Here is a 17,658-nt window from a genome sequence, read left to right on the forward strand (position 1 = left end):
ATATATATACAGCTACATACATAGTCATATATACACCCCACACCTATACTGTATACAGAGACATATATATATACAGCTACATACATAGTCATATATACACCCCACACCTATACTGTATACAGAGACATATATACAGCTACATACATAGTCATATATACACCCCACACCTATACTGTATACAGAGACATATATATACACCCCACACCTATACTGTATACAGAGACATATATATACAGCTACATACATAGTCATATATACACCCCACACCTATACTGTATACAGACATATATATATACAGCTACATACATAGTCATATATACACCCCACACCTATACTGTATACAGAGACATATATATACAGCTACATACATAGTCATATATACACCCCACACCTATACTGTATACAGAGACATATATATACAGCTACATACATAGTCATATACACACCCCACACCTATACTGTATACAGAGACATATATACAGCTACATACATAGTCATATATACACCCCACACCTATACAGTATACAGAGACATATATATATACAGCTACATACATAGTCATATATACACCCCACACCTATACTGTATACAGAGACATATATACAGCTACATACATAGTCATATATACACCCCACACCTATACAGTATACAGAGACATATATATACAGCTACATACATAGTCATATATACACCCCACACCTATACTGTATACAGAGACATATATATACAGCTACATACATAGTCATATATACACCCCACACCTATACTGTATACAGAGACATGTATATATATATACAGTTACATACATAGTCATATATACATCCCACACCTATACTGTATACAGAGACATATATATACAGCTACATACATAGTCATATATACACCCCACACCTATACTGTATACAGGTGTGTGTATATATATATATATATATACAGCTGCGGGAGACGTTACCTCTGTGGGAATAATCTCCTGGGGCCGGGATCTTATACACTCAGGAGTAACAGCTGCTGCTGCGTCCAACTGCAACTTCCTCTAGGGGCGGAGTTACAGGGCGGAGCTACACGGGGGCGGGGGATATTCAGGGCGGAGCTACAAGGGGCGGATATATATACAGGACGGAGCTACACGGGGAAGGGCGGGAGATATACAAAGCGGAGATGCACGCGGGCGGGAGAGGGCAGCATAAGCCGCGCCCATAACATATCGGTCACATGATCTCCATGTAACACGTGGCCAGTGACATTACGTGTAATTCTGGTGACATTATGGTAATATCTACCTGATGAGCAGAAGGACCCTCCCCCTGAGTGACATCACATTCCCACGGTCACATGACTAGTGGATAGTGAGTATGAGGCCCCGCCCATCATTGACGTCGCGCCCCGCCGACATGTGCTGTGACAGTGATGCTGAGGTAAAGGCTCCGGGTGCAGGACACAGATGACAGGTAATGCAGGAATGTTACATACATGAGGGGCGGGGCCTGAGTGTGACGTCACTGTGTAAGTGTCTATGTGTATGTTCTCAGTGTCCTGCTACGTTCTCACTCAGCGTTTGCCTGATCTCAGACGGGTTTATAGTGGAGCTCCTCCTCTATCATATGTGGACACGCCCCTCTCTCCTCTAAGCCCCTCCCTCCAGCCTTTAATTTACGTTTCACCATATATAGTTGTACGGCCCCATCACACCGGACATCGGTACATATATAGTTGTACTGCCATCACACCGGACATCTGTACATATATAGTTGTACGGCCCCATCACACCGGACATCGGTACATATATAGTTGTACGGCCCCATCACACCGGACATCGGTACATATATAGTTGTACGGCCCCATCACACCGGACATCGGTACATATATAGTTGTACGGCCCCATCACACCAGACATCGGTACATATATAGTTGTACGGTTCCATCACACCGGACATCGGTACATATATAGTTGTGCAGCCCCATCACACCGGACATCTGTATATATATACTTGTATGGCCCATCACACCGGACATCTGTACATATATAGTTGTACGGCTCCATCACACCGGACATCGGTACATATATAGTTGTACGGCCCCATCACACCGGACATCGGTACATATATAGTTGTACGGCTATCACACCGGACATCGGTACATATATAGTTGTGTGGCCATCACACCGGACATCGGTACATATATAGTTGTGTGGCCATCACACCGGACATCGGTACATATATAGTTGTGCAGCCCCATCACACCGGACATCTGTACATATATAGTTGTGTGATCATCACACCCGACATCTGTACATATATAGTTGTACTGCTATCACACCAGACATCGGTACATATATAGTTGTACGGCCCCATCACACCGGACATCGGTACATATATAGTTGTACGGCTCCATCACACCGGACATCTGTACATATATAGTTGTACGGCCCCATCACACCGGACATCGGTACATATATAGTTGTACGGCCCCATCACACCCGACATCTGTACATATATAGTTGTACTGCTATCACACCGGACATCGGTACATATATAGTTGTACGGCCCCATCACACCGGACATCGGTACATATATAGTTGTACGGCCCCATCACACCGGACATCGGTACATATATAGTTGTACGGCCCCATCACACCGGACATCGGTACATATATAGTTGTACGGCCCCATCACACCGGACATCGGTACATATATAGTTGTACGGCCCCATCACACCGGACATCGGTACATATATAGTTGTACGGCCCCATCACACCGGACATCGGTACATATATAGTTGTACGGCCCCATCACACCGGACATCGGTACATATATAGTTGTGCAGCCCCATCACACCGGACATCGGTACATATATAGTTGTACGGCCGCATCACACCGGACATCTGTACATATATAGTTGTACGGCTCCATCACACCGGACATCTGTACATATATAGTTGTGCAGCCCCATCACACCGGACATCTGTACATATATAGTTGTACGGCTCCATCACACCGGACATCGGTACATATATAGTTGTACGGCTCCATCACACCGGACATCGGTACATATATAGTTGTACGGCCCCATCACACCGGACATCGGTACATATATAGTTGTACGGCCCCATCACACCGGACATCGGTACATATATAGTTGTACGGCCCCATCACACCGGACATCGGTACATATATAGTTGTACGGCTCCATCACACCGGACATCGGTACATATATAGTTGTACGGCTCCATCACACCGGACATCGGTACATATATAGTTGTACGGCTCCATCACACCGGACATCGGTACATATATAGTAGGACACACATATATAGTATATTTGTAGGACACACTACTTAAAAGCCCGGTGGAGGAGACAGAATTATCCGTAGTCACAAATCTCTTCCCCCTTTCTATTGGAGGGGTAGAAGACTTCTGGACAATAGGGTTGGTGTGCGATAACAACCCCAAAATATTATCTAGATACATTCCCATAGATCTGGTATAACCGTATTAATGGATCTTCCACCTTCTGTAGTCCGAGGCTTCAGAGGAAAACTGAACTTCATAAAGGAAACCCAGGACATGTGACCTCCCAGAGGTAGCCAATGACTGCCTGTCACCGAGGGGCAGAGGAAGACCTTCCCCGGTGACAGGTGTCCATTGGCTTAACGGATTAACCAATCAACCTGTCGCCATCCAACCAGGTCAGCAAGAGCTTTTAGGAGGGAAATTTTTTTCCACCCGAAACATTTCTAAGGTAAGATGAGGGACTTCTATAACCCCCAAGAGGAACCTCCTTAACCCCTTTGTGACTGAAGGTCCCCAATGCCTGAATGTCCGGGTCAATTTTTGACTTTCTGCTATGCACTTCTGCCGATATTTTTGGAAAATCTTTACATATCATAAAAATTTTTAGGTTTTCTTATGACATGTGACACTAAGTTGATAGGATCGTTTTAGAAATTACATTTTTTTTTTTCTTTATGAAATTTGCCAATAATTGGCTACAAATGGGAAAAAATAAGCGTTTTTGTTATTTTTCCAATTAAAGGTTTTTTTTCAATGATTAGTAACTTTTACCAAAATATGTTATAAATATGTACAGCACCATTACATCCCCCTTACCCCGGTTCAGTTACAGATGCAGAGGGTGCATGTACTTCTGCAAAGAGAAAGTGAAAGTCTCCCTCAGCTTCTTCTATATTCTCCCTTTATCTGACCGGCTGGAGGGCGGCACACTTCAAATGCCTATATCTCCTTAACCATGGACACCTAGAAGCACGATTCTGGTGTCATATTAAACAGGAGAGTCTCCACTATTAAAGTTACAATTGGGAAGAGAAAGCTGTACATAAAAATCAATTATTGTATTGATTCTTCTGTTTAATATGTCACAAAAATTGTGTTTCTAGGTGCCAGGGTTCAGGAGATATGGCCGTTTAAAGTAGGTCACTGTCATGACAGTACATAAGATTCATGGCCCCCCCATGAATTTTATATTGGGCCCCTGCCTACACACTGCCCTCCATTATAATAGGTGTATACCACACATAGGGGGTCATTTACTAAGGGCCCGATTCGCGGTTTCCCGACGTGTTACCCGAATATTTCCGATTTGCGCCGATTTCCCCTGAATTGCCCCGGGATTTTGGCGCACGCAATCGGATTGTGGCGCATCGGCGCTGGCACGCACGTGACGGAAATCGGGGGCGTGGCCAAACGAAAACCCGATGGATTCGGAATAACCGCCGCATTTTTTAAAAAAAATGTCGCGGAGCTTGAACTTACCTTCACTCAGCCCGGCTCAGTGTATTCCAGAGCGTTCCGGGGAACTTCAGCGCCACCTGGTGGACGTCGGAGGAACTACCTTAACCCCTTCACGACTTGGCCTTTTTTAGTTTTTTCACTTCCATTTTTCACTCACCAACTTCAAAAATCTATAACTTTTTTATTTTTCCACATAAAGAGCTCTGTTATGGCTTATTTTCTGCGTAACAAATTGCACTTCATAGTGACGGTATTTAATATTCTATGGTGTGTACTGGGAAGCGGGGAAAAAAATTCCAAATGCAGTGAAAATGGTGAAAAACCACATTTGTGACGTTTTCTTGTGGGCTTGGATTTTACAGCTTTCACTCTGCGTCCCAAATGACATGTCTACTTTATTCTTTGGGTCGGTACGATCACGTGGATACCAAATTTGTATAGGTTTTATAATGTTTTCATACATTTTAAAAAAATTAAAACCTCCTGTACAAAATATTTTTTTTTTATTTTGCCATCTTCTGGGGCCAATAACTTTTTCATACTTTGGTGTACGGAGCTGTGGATAGTGTCATTTTTTGCGAATTTTGATGCCGTTTCCATTACTATAATTTTTGGGACTGTTCGACCTTTTGATCACTTTTTATTAATTTTTTTATATTTTTCAAAATAGCAAAAAAATGCCATTTTCGACTTTGGACGCTATTTTCCGTTACGAAGTTAAACATAGTGAAAAAACATTATCATATTTTGATAGATCGGGCATTTTCGGACGCGGCGATACCTAATGTGTTTATGATTTTTACTGTTTATTTATTTTTATATCAGTTCTAGGGAAAGGGGGGTGATTTGAATTTTTAGGTTTTTTTATTATAATTTTTTTTTTTTTAAACTTTTTTATTTTTACTTTTACTATTTTTCAGACTCCCTAGGGTACTCTAACCCTAGGTAGTCTGATCGATCCTATCATATACTGCCATACTACAGTATGGCAGTATATGTGGATTTTACTCCCCATGCATTACAATGTGCAATTAGCACATTGTAATGCATGGGTTAAAACGAAGTAGCCTCGGGTGTTCGGAACACCCGAGGTTACCATGGCGACGGATCGCCGCTCCCCGTGACGTCATCGGGGAGCAGCGATCCACGACAAGATGGCGGCGCCCATGCGGCGCCATCTCTTTGAAGCCGCCGGCAGCATTGCCGGCGGCGATCGTGGAGAAAACACCCGCGATCGGTGCTAGCACCGATCGCGGGTGTTACCGGTAAGCCTTTGCTGCAATATGCAGCAAAGACTTACTGGCTATGGAGAGGGCTCGGCCCGCGAGCCCTCTCCATGCACCGGGACCCGGCGCGCGCCGTACTAGTACGGCGCGCGTCGGGAAGGGGTTAATGAATCCCGGTCGGACCCGAATCCACCGCAGAGAACGCGCCGCTGGATCGCGAATGGACCGGGTTTGTAAATCTGCGCCAATGTCTTAACAATGGTATGTACTGAACTAATTTTCCCTAAAAGATGTTAGAGTTTCAGTGTGTTGTTACACATTGCATCAGGAATATTAAAGGGGTATTCTCATCTGGGCATTCACATTCGGTTTCACTAATCTTCCATATATAAACATTTCTTTAATTGGATGTTATTAAAAAAAATGTTCCTGTGTGAAGATAATTTCCTATAAATGTAGCCATGTTGTCCCTTAGAAACGAGATAGCTTCCTCGGTTATGACCACGTCACACTCTGGCAGCGGTGGCCAGACATGCGCTATTGAGTCCTGCCGGACCTCCTGGATTCAGCCTCCATTACCACAGGACGGCTGGGGGACATGCAGTAACTCCAGGATATTTTATATACAAAAGCTTTTTGTTTATTTGTGCAATGTCTCCAGCAGAGGTGGCCGTATCCGAGGAAGCCATCTCGTTTCTAAGGAACCATATTACTACATTTATGAGAAATTATCTTCACACAGGAACATTTTTTTTAATAACATCTAATTGAAGAAATGTTTATATATGGCAGATTTATCAAACTGAATGTGAGTGCCCAGATGAGACGAGAATACCCCTTTAATTCATTCTTAAATACACCCCCCCCCCCCCTTATGGTGACACAGGTAGGTTGCTAGATACTTTGTAAGGTTAAGATTGTAAAATGGTGTTTGCGCTGTTTCATAATACACTTGATGTAAAGACACCTTTGATTCCTTTGTAAGTTTGAAGGTCTGTTACCTAATGCTGGCTAAGAATATCTTACTTGGGTTTTGCAGCCAGATCTTGTTGCAGTGAGCACAGCGGATGTTTGTGGCAAATAACCTTTTAAAGAGCATTCAGAAAAGCGAGTGTGCGAGCTTGGTGGCGAGTGTGCGAGCTTTGTGGCGAGTATGCATTGATCCTAAGTGTTTGCAGTGTCCAAAGTGGGATTTAGGATTAAGGGACTTAAGGTTGACTGCTGTATTTTGTGTTACTTTTACTGTGAATTCTTCTTTTCTTCCATATTTCTCCTGTAATCCCCATTAGAACAATGGACTCCATAAGTGGCATTGCTACGCAGTGTACATCCTGTGCCATGTATGCTGTCCTTGAACAGCCGTTTGAGGAGGAATACTGCTGTGTGGGATGTGTGAGGGGTATATACTGCTGTGTGGGATGTGCGAGGGGGGGGGGTATATACTGCTGTGTGGGATGTATGAGGGGTATATACTGCTGTGTGGGATGTGTGAGGGGTATATACTGCTGTGTGGGATGTGTGAGGGGTATATACTGCTGTGTGGGATGTGTGAGGGGTATATACTGCTGTGTGGGATGTGTGAGGGGTATATACTGCTGTGTGGGATGTGCGAGGGGGGGGTATATACTGCTGTGTGGGATGTATGAGGGGTATATACTGCTGTGTGGGATGTGTGAGGGGGTATATACTGCTGGGTGGAATGTATGAGGGGGGGGGTATATACTGCTGTGTGGGATGTGTGGGGGGGAGGTATATACTGCTGTGTGGGATGTGTGAGGGGTATATACTGCTGTGTGGGATGTGTGAGGGGGAATACTGCTGTGTGGGATGTGTGAGGGGTATATACTGCTGTGTGGGATGTGTGAGGGGTATATACTGCTGTGTGGGATGTGTGAGGGGTATATACTGCTGTGTGGGATGTGTGAGGGGTATATACTGCTGTGTGGGATGTGTGAGGGGTATATACTGCTGTGTGGGATGTGCGAGGGGGGGGTATATACTGCTGTGTGGGATGTATGAGGGGTATATACTGCTGTGTGGGATGTGTGAGGGGGTATATACTGCTGGGTGGAATGTATGAGGGGGGGGGGTATATACTGCTGTGTGGGATGTGTGGGGGGGAGGTATATACTGCTGTGTGGGATGTGTGAGGGGTATATACTGCTGTGTGGGATGTGTGAGGGGGTATATACTGCTGTGTGGGATGTGTGAGGGGGAATACTGCTGTGTGGGATGTGTGAGGGGGAATACTGCTGTGTGGGGTGTGTGAGGGGGTATATACTGCTGTGTGGGATGTGTGAGGGGGTATATACTGCTGTGTGGGATGTGTGAGGGGTATATACTGCTGTGTGGGATGTGTGAGGGGGAATACTGCTGTGTGGGATGTGTGAGGGGGTATATACTGCTGTGTGGGGTGTGTGAAGGGGGTATATACTGCTGTGTGGGATGTATGAGGGGGTATATACTGCTGTGTGGGATGTATGAGGGGGTATATACTGCTGTGTGGGATGTGTGAGGGGGAATACTGCTGTGTGGGATGTGTGAGGGGTATATACTGCTGTGTGGGATGTGTGAGGGGTATATACTGCTGTGTGGGATGTGTGAGGGGTATATACTGCTGTGTGGGATGTGTGAGGGGGAATACTGCTGTGTGGGATGTGTGAGGGGTATATACTGCTGTGTGGGATGTGTGAGGGGTATATACTGCTGTGTGGGATGTGTGAGGGGTATATACTGCTGTGTGGGATGTGTGAGGGGGAATACTGCTGTGTGGGATGTGTGAGGGGGAATACTGCTGTGTGGGATGTGTGAGGGGGTATATACTGCTGTGTGGGATGTGTGAGGGGTATATACTGCTGTGTGGGATGTGTGAGGGGTATATACTGCTGTGTGGGATGTGTGAGGGGTATATACTGCTGTGTGGGATGTGTGAGGGGTATATACTGCTGTGTGGGATGTGTGAGGGGGGGGGGGGGTATATACTGCTGTGTGGGATGTGTGAGGGGGAATACTGCTGTGTGGGATGTGTGAGGGGTATATACTGCTGTGTGGGATGTGTGAGGGGTATATACTGCTGTGTGGGATGTGTGAGGGGGAATACTGCTGTGTGGGATGTGTGAGGGGGAATACTGCTGTGTGGGATGTGTGAGGGGGGTATATACTGCTGTGTGGGATGTGTGAGGGGTATATACTGCTGTGTGGGATGTGTGAGGGGGAATACTGCTGTGTGGGATGTGTGAGGGGTATATACTGCTGTGTGGGATGTGTGAGGGGTATATACTGCTGTGTGGGATGTGTGAGGGGTATATACTGCTGTGTGGGATGTGTGAGGGGTATATACTGCTGTGTGGGATGTGTGAGGGGTATATACTGCTGTGTGGGATGTGTGAGGGGTATATACTGCTGTGTGGGATGTGTGAGGGGTATATACTGCTGTGTGGGATGTGTGAGGGGGTATATACTGCTGTGTGGGATGTGTGAGGGGGGGGGGTATATACTGCTGTGCGGGATGTGTGAGGGGTATATACTGCTGTGTGGGATGTGTGAGGGGTATATACTGCTGTGTGGGATGTGTGAGGGGGGTATATACTGCTGTGTGGGATGTGTGAGGGGGAATACTGCTGTGTGGGGTGTGTGAGGGGTATATACTGCTGTGTGGGATGTGTGAGGGGGGGGGGTATATACTGCTGTGCGGGATGTGTGAGGGGTATATACTGCTGTGTGGGATGTGTGAGGGGGAATACTGCTGTGTGGGATGTGTGAGGGGTATATACTGCTGTGTGGGATGTGTGAGGGGGGGTATATACTGCTGTGCGGGATGTGTGAGGGGTATATACTGCTGTGTGGGATGTGTGAGGGGGAATACTGCTGTGTGGGATGTGTGAGGGGTATATACTGCTGTGTGGGATGTGTGAGGGGTATATACTGCTGTGTGGGATGTGTGAGGGGTATATACTGCTGTGTGGGATGTGTGAGGGGTATATACTGCTGTGTGGGATGTGTGAGGGGGGTATATACTGCTGTGTGGGATGTGTGAGGGGGTATATACTGCTGTGTGGGATGTGTGAGGGGGGTATATACTGCTGTGTGGGGTGTGTGAGGGGTATATACTGCTGTGTGGGATGTGTGAGGAGGTATATACTGCTGTGTGGGATGTGTGAGGGGTATATACTGCTGTGTGGGATGTGTGAGGGGTATATACTGCTGTGTGGGATGTGTGAGGGGTATATACTGCTGTGTGGGATGTGTGAGGGGTATATACTGCTGTGTGGGATGTGTGAGGGGTATATACTGCTGTGTGGGATGTGTGAGGGGTATATACTGCTGTGTGGGATGTGTGAGGGGTATATACTGCTGTGTGGGATGTGTGAGGGGTATATACTGCTGTGTGGGATGTGTGAGGGGTATATACTGCTATGTGGGATGTGTGAGGGGTATATACTGCTGTGTGGGATGTGTGAGGGGTATATACTGCTATGTGGGATGTGTGAGGGGTATATACTGCTGTGTGGGATGTGTGAGGGGTATATACTGCTATGTGGGATGTGTGAGGGGTATATACTGCTGTGTGGGATGTGTGAGGGGTATATACTGCTGTGTGGGATGTGTGAGGGGTATATACTGCTGTGTGGGATGTGTGAGGGGTATATACTGCTGTGTGAGGGGGGTATATACTGCTGTGTGGGGTGTGTGAGGGGGGTATATACTGCTGTGTGGGATGTGTGAGGGGTATATACTGCTGTGTGGGATGTGTGAGGGGTATATACTGCTGTGTGGGATGTGTGAGGGGTATATACTGCTGTGTGGGATGTGTGAGGGGTATATACTGCTGTGTGGGGTGTGTGAGGGGTATATACTGCTGTGTGGGATGTGTGAGGGGTATATACTGCTGTGTGGGATGTGTGAGGGGTATATACTGCTGTGTGGGATGTGTGAGGGGTATATACTGCTGTGTGGGGTGTGTGAGGGGTATATACTGCTGTGTGGGGTGTGTGAGGGGTATATACTGCTGTGTGGGATGTGTGAGGGGTATATACTGCTGTGTGGGATGTGTGAGGGGTATATACTGCTGTGTGGGATGTGTGAGGGGTATATACTGCTGTGTGGGATGTGTGAGGGGTATATACTGCTGTGTGGGATGTGTGAGGGGTATATACTGCTGTGTGGGATGTGTGAGGGGTATATACTGCTGTGTGGGATGTGTGAGGGGTATATACTGCTGTGTGGGATGTGTGAGGGGGGTATATACTGCTGTGTGGGATGTGTGAGGGGTATATACTGCTGTGTGGGATGTGTGAGGGGTATATACTGCTGTGTGGGATGTGTGAGGGGTATATACTGCTGTGTGGGATGTGTGAGGGGTATATACTGCTGTGTGGGATGTGTGAGGGGGGTATATACTGCTGTGTGGGATGTGTGAGGGGTATATACTGCTGTGTGGGATGTGTGAGGGGTATATACTGCTGTGTGGGATGTGTGAGGGGGAATACTGCTGTGTGGGATGTGTGAGGGGTATATACTGCTGTGTGGGATGTGTGAGGGGTATATACTGCTGTGTGGGATGTGTGAGGGGTATATACTGCTGTGTGGGATGTGTGAGGGGGGGGGGTATATACTGCTGTGTGGGGTGTGTGAGGGGTATATACTGCTGTGTGGGATGTGTGAGGGGTATATACTGCTGTGTGGGATGTGTGAGGGGTATATACTGCTGTGTGGGATGTGTGAGGGGGAATACTGCTGTGTGGGATGTGTGAGGGGTATATACTGCTGTGTGGGATGTGTGAGGGGTATATACTGCTGTGTGGGATGTGTGAGGGGTATATACTGCTGTGTGGGATGTGTGAGGGGTATATACTGCTGTGTGGGATGTGTGAGGGGGGGGGGGTATATACTGCTGTGTGGGATGTGTGAGGGGTATATACTGCTGTGTGGGATGTGTGAGGGGTATATACTGCTGTGTGGGATGTGTGAGGGGTATATACTGCTGTGTGGGATGTGTGAGGGGTATATACTGCTGTGTGGGATGTGTGAGGGGTATATACTGCTGTGTGGGATGTGTGAGGGGTATATACTGCTGTGTGGGATGTGTGAGGGGTATATACTGCTGTGTGGGATGTGTGAGGGGTATATACTGCTGTGTGGGATGTGTGAGGGGTATATACTGCTGTGTGGGATGTGTGAGGGGTATATACTGCTGTGTGGGATGTGTGAGGGGGGTATATACTGCTGTGTGGGATGTGTGAGGGGTATATACTGCTGTGTGGGATGTGTGAGGGGTATATACTGCTGTGTGGGATGTGTGAGGGGTATATACTGCTGTGTGGGATGTGTGAAAATTGCTCACCTGGAAGCCCAGATTCTGGATCTAAATGAGCAAGTTTCAAGGCTGCGGGCAATTGACAATATGGAGCGAAGTTTGCTGCTCCTGGAGCACAAACTCTCTGGGGCAGATGGGTGTGGGGAGGGAAGTATGGAGGTGCAGAGTGAGGGGGTAGATGGGTGTGGGGAGGGAAATATGGAGGTGCAGAATGAGGGGGCAGCTAGTTGGGTAACATGTAGAAGGCGGGGTAGAGGGAAGAGTTGTAGAGAGTCTAGTCCTGATCTGGTGCACCCCAATAAGTTTGCCAGGCTGGCGGATGAGGGGGATATCAGCTCTGGGGTAGCAATGCTGCAGCAAGACGTGGCCTCTAGCAACCAGCGGACTGTCTGCTCCAGTAAGAAGGGTAATGGGAGCACAGGCAAGGTCAGACAGGTGCTGGTAGTGGGAGATTCGATTATTAGGGGAACACACAGGGCAATCTGTCACAAAGACCGTGCATACCGAACAGTGTGTTGTTTGCCGGGTGCTCGGGTTCGGCATGTTGCGGATCGGGCTGACAGATTACTGGGAGAGGCTGGTGAGGAACCAGCGGTCATGGTCCACATTGGCACTAATGGCAAAGTAAGAGGTAGGTGGAAGGTCCTTAAAAATTATTTCAAGGATTTAGGCCATTTAGGCCGAAATACTACCTGTACCACGTGCCACACCAGAAAGGCAGCGGGAGATCAGGGTGGTAAATAAGTGGCTCAAAAGTTGGTGTAAGAAAGAGGGCTTTGGGTTCATTGAGAACTGGGCTGACTTTTCTGTCGGCTACAGGCTCTACAGTAGGGATGGGCTGCACCTCAATAGGGAGGGGGCAGCTGTTTTGGGGGAAAAATGGCTAGAAGGTTGGAGGAGTGTTTAAACTAGAGACCTGGGGGGAGGGCAACTACACTTGTGCAGGGCAAATAGACGGTGTACATAGAGAGCTGGGAAGAGCCATAGTCCATGGGGGAGGAAGGGGTGCTGGAATGAGATTGGGGAATAAGGACAAAATGAATAGGGACATTGAAATCCATGCAAGACATGGCTGGACAGTAGCTATGACTGAGCTGTCACTATAGATGGTTATAGTCTTTTTAGAAAGGATCGTATAAATAAAAAAGGGGGAGGGGTTTGTTTATATGTGAATTCTTGCCTCAAGCCCGTCCTGCGAGATGACATCAGTAACGCAAATGTGGAGTCCCTATGGGTGGAGATAAGGGAGGGAAAAAGAATAATAAAATATTACTAGGGGTTTGTTATAAGGCTCCAAATATAATGGAGGCAACAGAGGAAATGCTGATAAGTGAAATGGATGCGGCTTCAAAGCATGGTGAAGTACTTATCATGGGGGACTTCAATTACCCAGATATTGGGGGTCATTTACTAAAGGCCCGTTTTGCCTTTTCCCGACGTGTTACCCGAATATTTCCGTTTTGCACCGATTTTCCCTGAATTGCCCCGGGATTTTGGCGCACGCGATTGGATTGTGGCGCATCGGCACCGGCATGCACGCGACAGAAATGGGGGGGGCCTGGCTGAACGAAAACCCGACGGATTCGGAAAAACCGCGCGTTTAAAAAAAAAAAGTGTCGCGGGACTCGCACTTACCTTTGCCAGGAATAGGCCGGGGAACTTCAGCGCAGCAGCGCCACCTGGTGGACGTCGGAGGAACTGCCGCAGAGAACGCGCCGCTGGATCGCGAATGGACCGGGTAAGTAAATCTGCCCCATTGACTGGGGGGCAGAAACCTGCAGGTCATTCAAAGGTAGCAGGTTCTTGTCAACAACAAAAGACAATTACCTGTCACAACTAGTCCTGGAGCCAACAAGAGGGGGGGGGCACTGCTGGACCTTATCCTTACCAACAGACCTGATAGGGTATCAAAACTACAGTTTGGGGGGAACCTGGGGAATAGTGATCATAATATCATTGATTTTGTATTATGCTTTACTAAGAGCGTTAGTGGAGGGGCAACAAACACTCTAAACTTCAGGAGGGCAAATTTTCAGCAACTAAGGGAAGACCTTAAAGGCATAGACTGGGATAATGTTCTCAAAGACAAAAGCCCCCCCCCCCCCCCCCAAACATGGGACTATATATTCTAAAAAAGTCCTGTGAGAAACACATACCTATGGGAAAAAGCATAAGAGGAACAAGAAAAAGCCAATGTGGCTAACTAGTCTTGTAAGGAAAGCAATAAGCGAGAAAGATAGTGTTTAAGGTGCTAAAACGTGAAGGTAGCGATGAGGCATTACAGGATTATGGAGAGAAAAATAAATCCTGTAAAAAGATAAGAAACTAGAAACGGAGAGTGTGGGCCCTCTTCGGAATAACATGGGGGTCATGGTGGAAGTAGATGAGGAAAAGGCCAATCTACTGAATATCACCTTCCCGACTGTCTTTACCCAGGAAAATCCCCTGGTGGAAGACACAATGAGGAATAATGTAAATTCTCTTTGGAGTGTCAAGAGTTTAACCCAGGAAGAGGTACGGCGCCGCCTCAAAACCACTAAGATAGATAAATCACTGGGGCCAGATGGCATACACCCCCGGGTTTGCATGAACTATGTGCCATGATAGACAGACCGTTATTTTTAATATTTGAAGATTCACTGAGGACTGGTTATGTTCCACAGGACTGGCGCATAGCAAATGTGGTACCAATATACAAAAAAGGATCAAAAAGCGATCCTGGAAACGACAGACCTGTGAGTCTAACTTCTGTGGTGGGGAAAATATTTGAGGGGTTTGTTAGAGATGCTATCCTGGAGTATTTCACTGTGCACAACCTTATAACCCAGCGTCAGCATGGGTTTATGAGAGATCGGTCCTGTCAGACTAATCTGACTGTCAGACTGGACTTTGGGGACGCTGTGGATGTTGTATATCTGGACTTTTCAAAGGCATTTGACACCGTGCCACATAAAAGGTTGGTATATAAAATGAGAGGCTGGGACTAGGGGAAAATTTGTGTATTTGGGTAAGTAACTGGCTTAGTGATAGAAAACAGAGGGTCGTCATTATTGGCACATTCTCAGATTGGGTTGACGTTACCAGTGGAGTGCCACAGGGGTCAGTATTGGGGCCACTTCTTTTTAATATTTTTATTAATGACCTTGTAGTGGGTTTACACAGTCAAGTTTCAATATTTGCAGATGATACTAAGCTGTGTAAAGTAATAAATACTGAGGTTGATAGTTTATCATTACAGAGGGATCTGTGGAAGCTTGAGGGATGGGCAGAGAAATGGTTGATGAGGTTTAATGTAAAGTTATGCACTTTGGCCATGGAAACAAAAAGTATAATTATGTTCTAAACCGTCAATTACTTGGTAAAACTGGAGCTGAAAAGGACTTGGGGGTATTGGTAGATGGTAAACTTAATTTTAGTGACCAGAGCCAGGCGGCCGCTGCTGAAGCAAATAAAATTATGGGAATTATCAAGAGAGGAATACACTCACCGGCCACTTTATTAGGTACACCATGCTAGTAACGGGTTGGACCCCCTTTTGCCTTCAGAACTGCCTCAATTCTTCGTGGCATAGATCCAACAAGGTGCTGGAAGCTCCTCAGAGATTTTGGTCCATATTGACATGATGGCATCACACAGTTGCCGCAGATTTGTCGGCTGCACATCCATGATGCGAATCTCCCGTTCCACCACATCCCAAAGATGCTCTATTGGATTGAGATCTGGTGACTGTGGAGGCCATTTGTGTCCAGTGACCTCATTGTCATGTTCAAGAAACCAGTCTGAGATGACTCCAGCTTTATGACATGGCGCATTATCCTGCTGAAAGTAGCCATCAGATGTTACAGGGTACATTGTGCTCATAAAGGGATGGACATGGGCAGCAACAATATTCAGGTAGGCTGTGGCGTTGTACCAAGGGGCCCAAAGAGTGCCAAGAAAATATTCCCCACACCATGACACCACCACCACCAGCCTGAACCGTTGATACAAGGCAGGATGGATCCATGCTTTCATGTTGTTGACGCCAAATTCTGACCCTACCATCCGAATGTCGCAGCAGAAATCGAGACTCATCAGATTAGGCAACGTTTTTCCAATCTTCTACTGTCCGATTTCGATGAGCTTGTGCAAATTGTAGCCTCAGTTTCCTGTTCTTAGCTGAAAGGAGTGGCACCCGGTGTGGTCTTCTGCTGCTGTAGCCCATCTGCCTCAAAGTCCGACGTACTGTGCGTTCAGAGATGGTCTTCTGCCTACCTTGGTTGTAACGGGTGGCGATTTGAGTCACTGTTGCCTTTCTATCAGCTCGAACCAGTCTGCCCATTCTCCTCTGACCTCTGGCATCAACAAGGCATTTCCGCCCACAGAACTGCCGCTCACTGGATGTTTTTTCTTTTTCGGACCATTCTCTGTAAACCCTAGAGATGAAAAAAGAAAAGTTTTTTTTAGCTCACCAGTTAATATTCAGACGATGCCGATTTAGATGTTCTGCCGGTGCACGGACATTCTGTGCGGGGAGCAGTCAAATGTTTCGCAGTACTAACGAGGTAGAAGTCCAGCATCCAGGCAAAATTGTAGTTTAAAAGTCCACTTTTTATTCAAAAATACATTAAAAACATTTAGAGACATCCCATAACAGAAAAAACTGACGTGTTTCGGACCGCTTACGGTCCTTAGTCGTAGCCTGAAAAAAATGTTATAGTGAAATACATTTATACACATAGGGGGTCATTTACTAAGGGCCCGATTCGCGTTTTCCCGACGTGTTACCCGAATATTTCCGATTTGCGCCGCTTGTACATGAATTGCCCCGGGTTTCTGGCGCACGCGATCGGATTGTGGCGCATCGGGGCCGGCATGCGCGCGACAGAAATCGGGGGGGGCGTGGCCGAACGAAAACCCGACGTATTCGGAAAAACCGCCGCATTTAAAAACCGAAACTGTGTCGCTTGGGGAGCGCTCACCTTCACCTTCTATGGGATGGTGCATTCCGGGGCGTTAAGATTATTTTCGGCGCTGCAGCGCCACCTGGTGGACGGCGGAGGAACTACCATCTTAAATCCCAGCCGGACCCGAATCCTGTGCAGAGAACGCGCCGCTGGATCGCGAATGGGCCGGGTAAGTAAATGTGCCCCATAGTGTCCCAACCGGAAACAAGATCCTAGTCACATGATTGGATTACCTACTGCTAAAACAAACAAGAAAAGAGCGATCAAGGTAAGATGACAAATGCAGTTAATTGCATGGAAGAACTTATGTAGTTAAATTTTTACACATTAATAAATGTACATAAGGTCGTTTTTGTTATTGAGACCGGACGGGGAACGTGTTTGTAACCTCAAGATCCAAAAGGCCACACGTGACCGCAAGG

The sequence above is a fragment of the Engystomops pustulosus genome, chromosome 2, assembly GCF_040894005.1.
Source record: "Engystomops pustulosus chromosome 2, aEngPut4.maternal, whole genome shotgun sequence".
Taxonomy (NCBI): domain Eukaryota; kingdom Metazoa; phylum Chordata; class Amphibia; order Anura; family Leptodactylidae; genus Engystomops; species Engystomops pustulosus.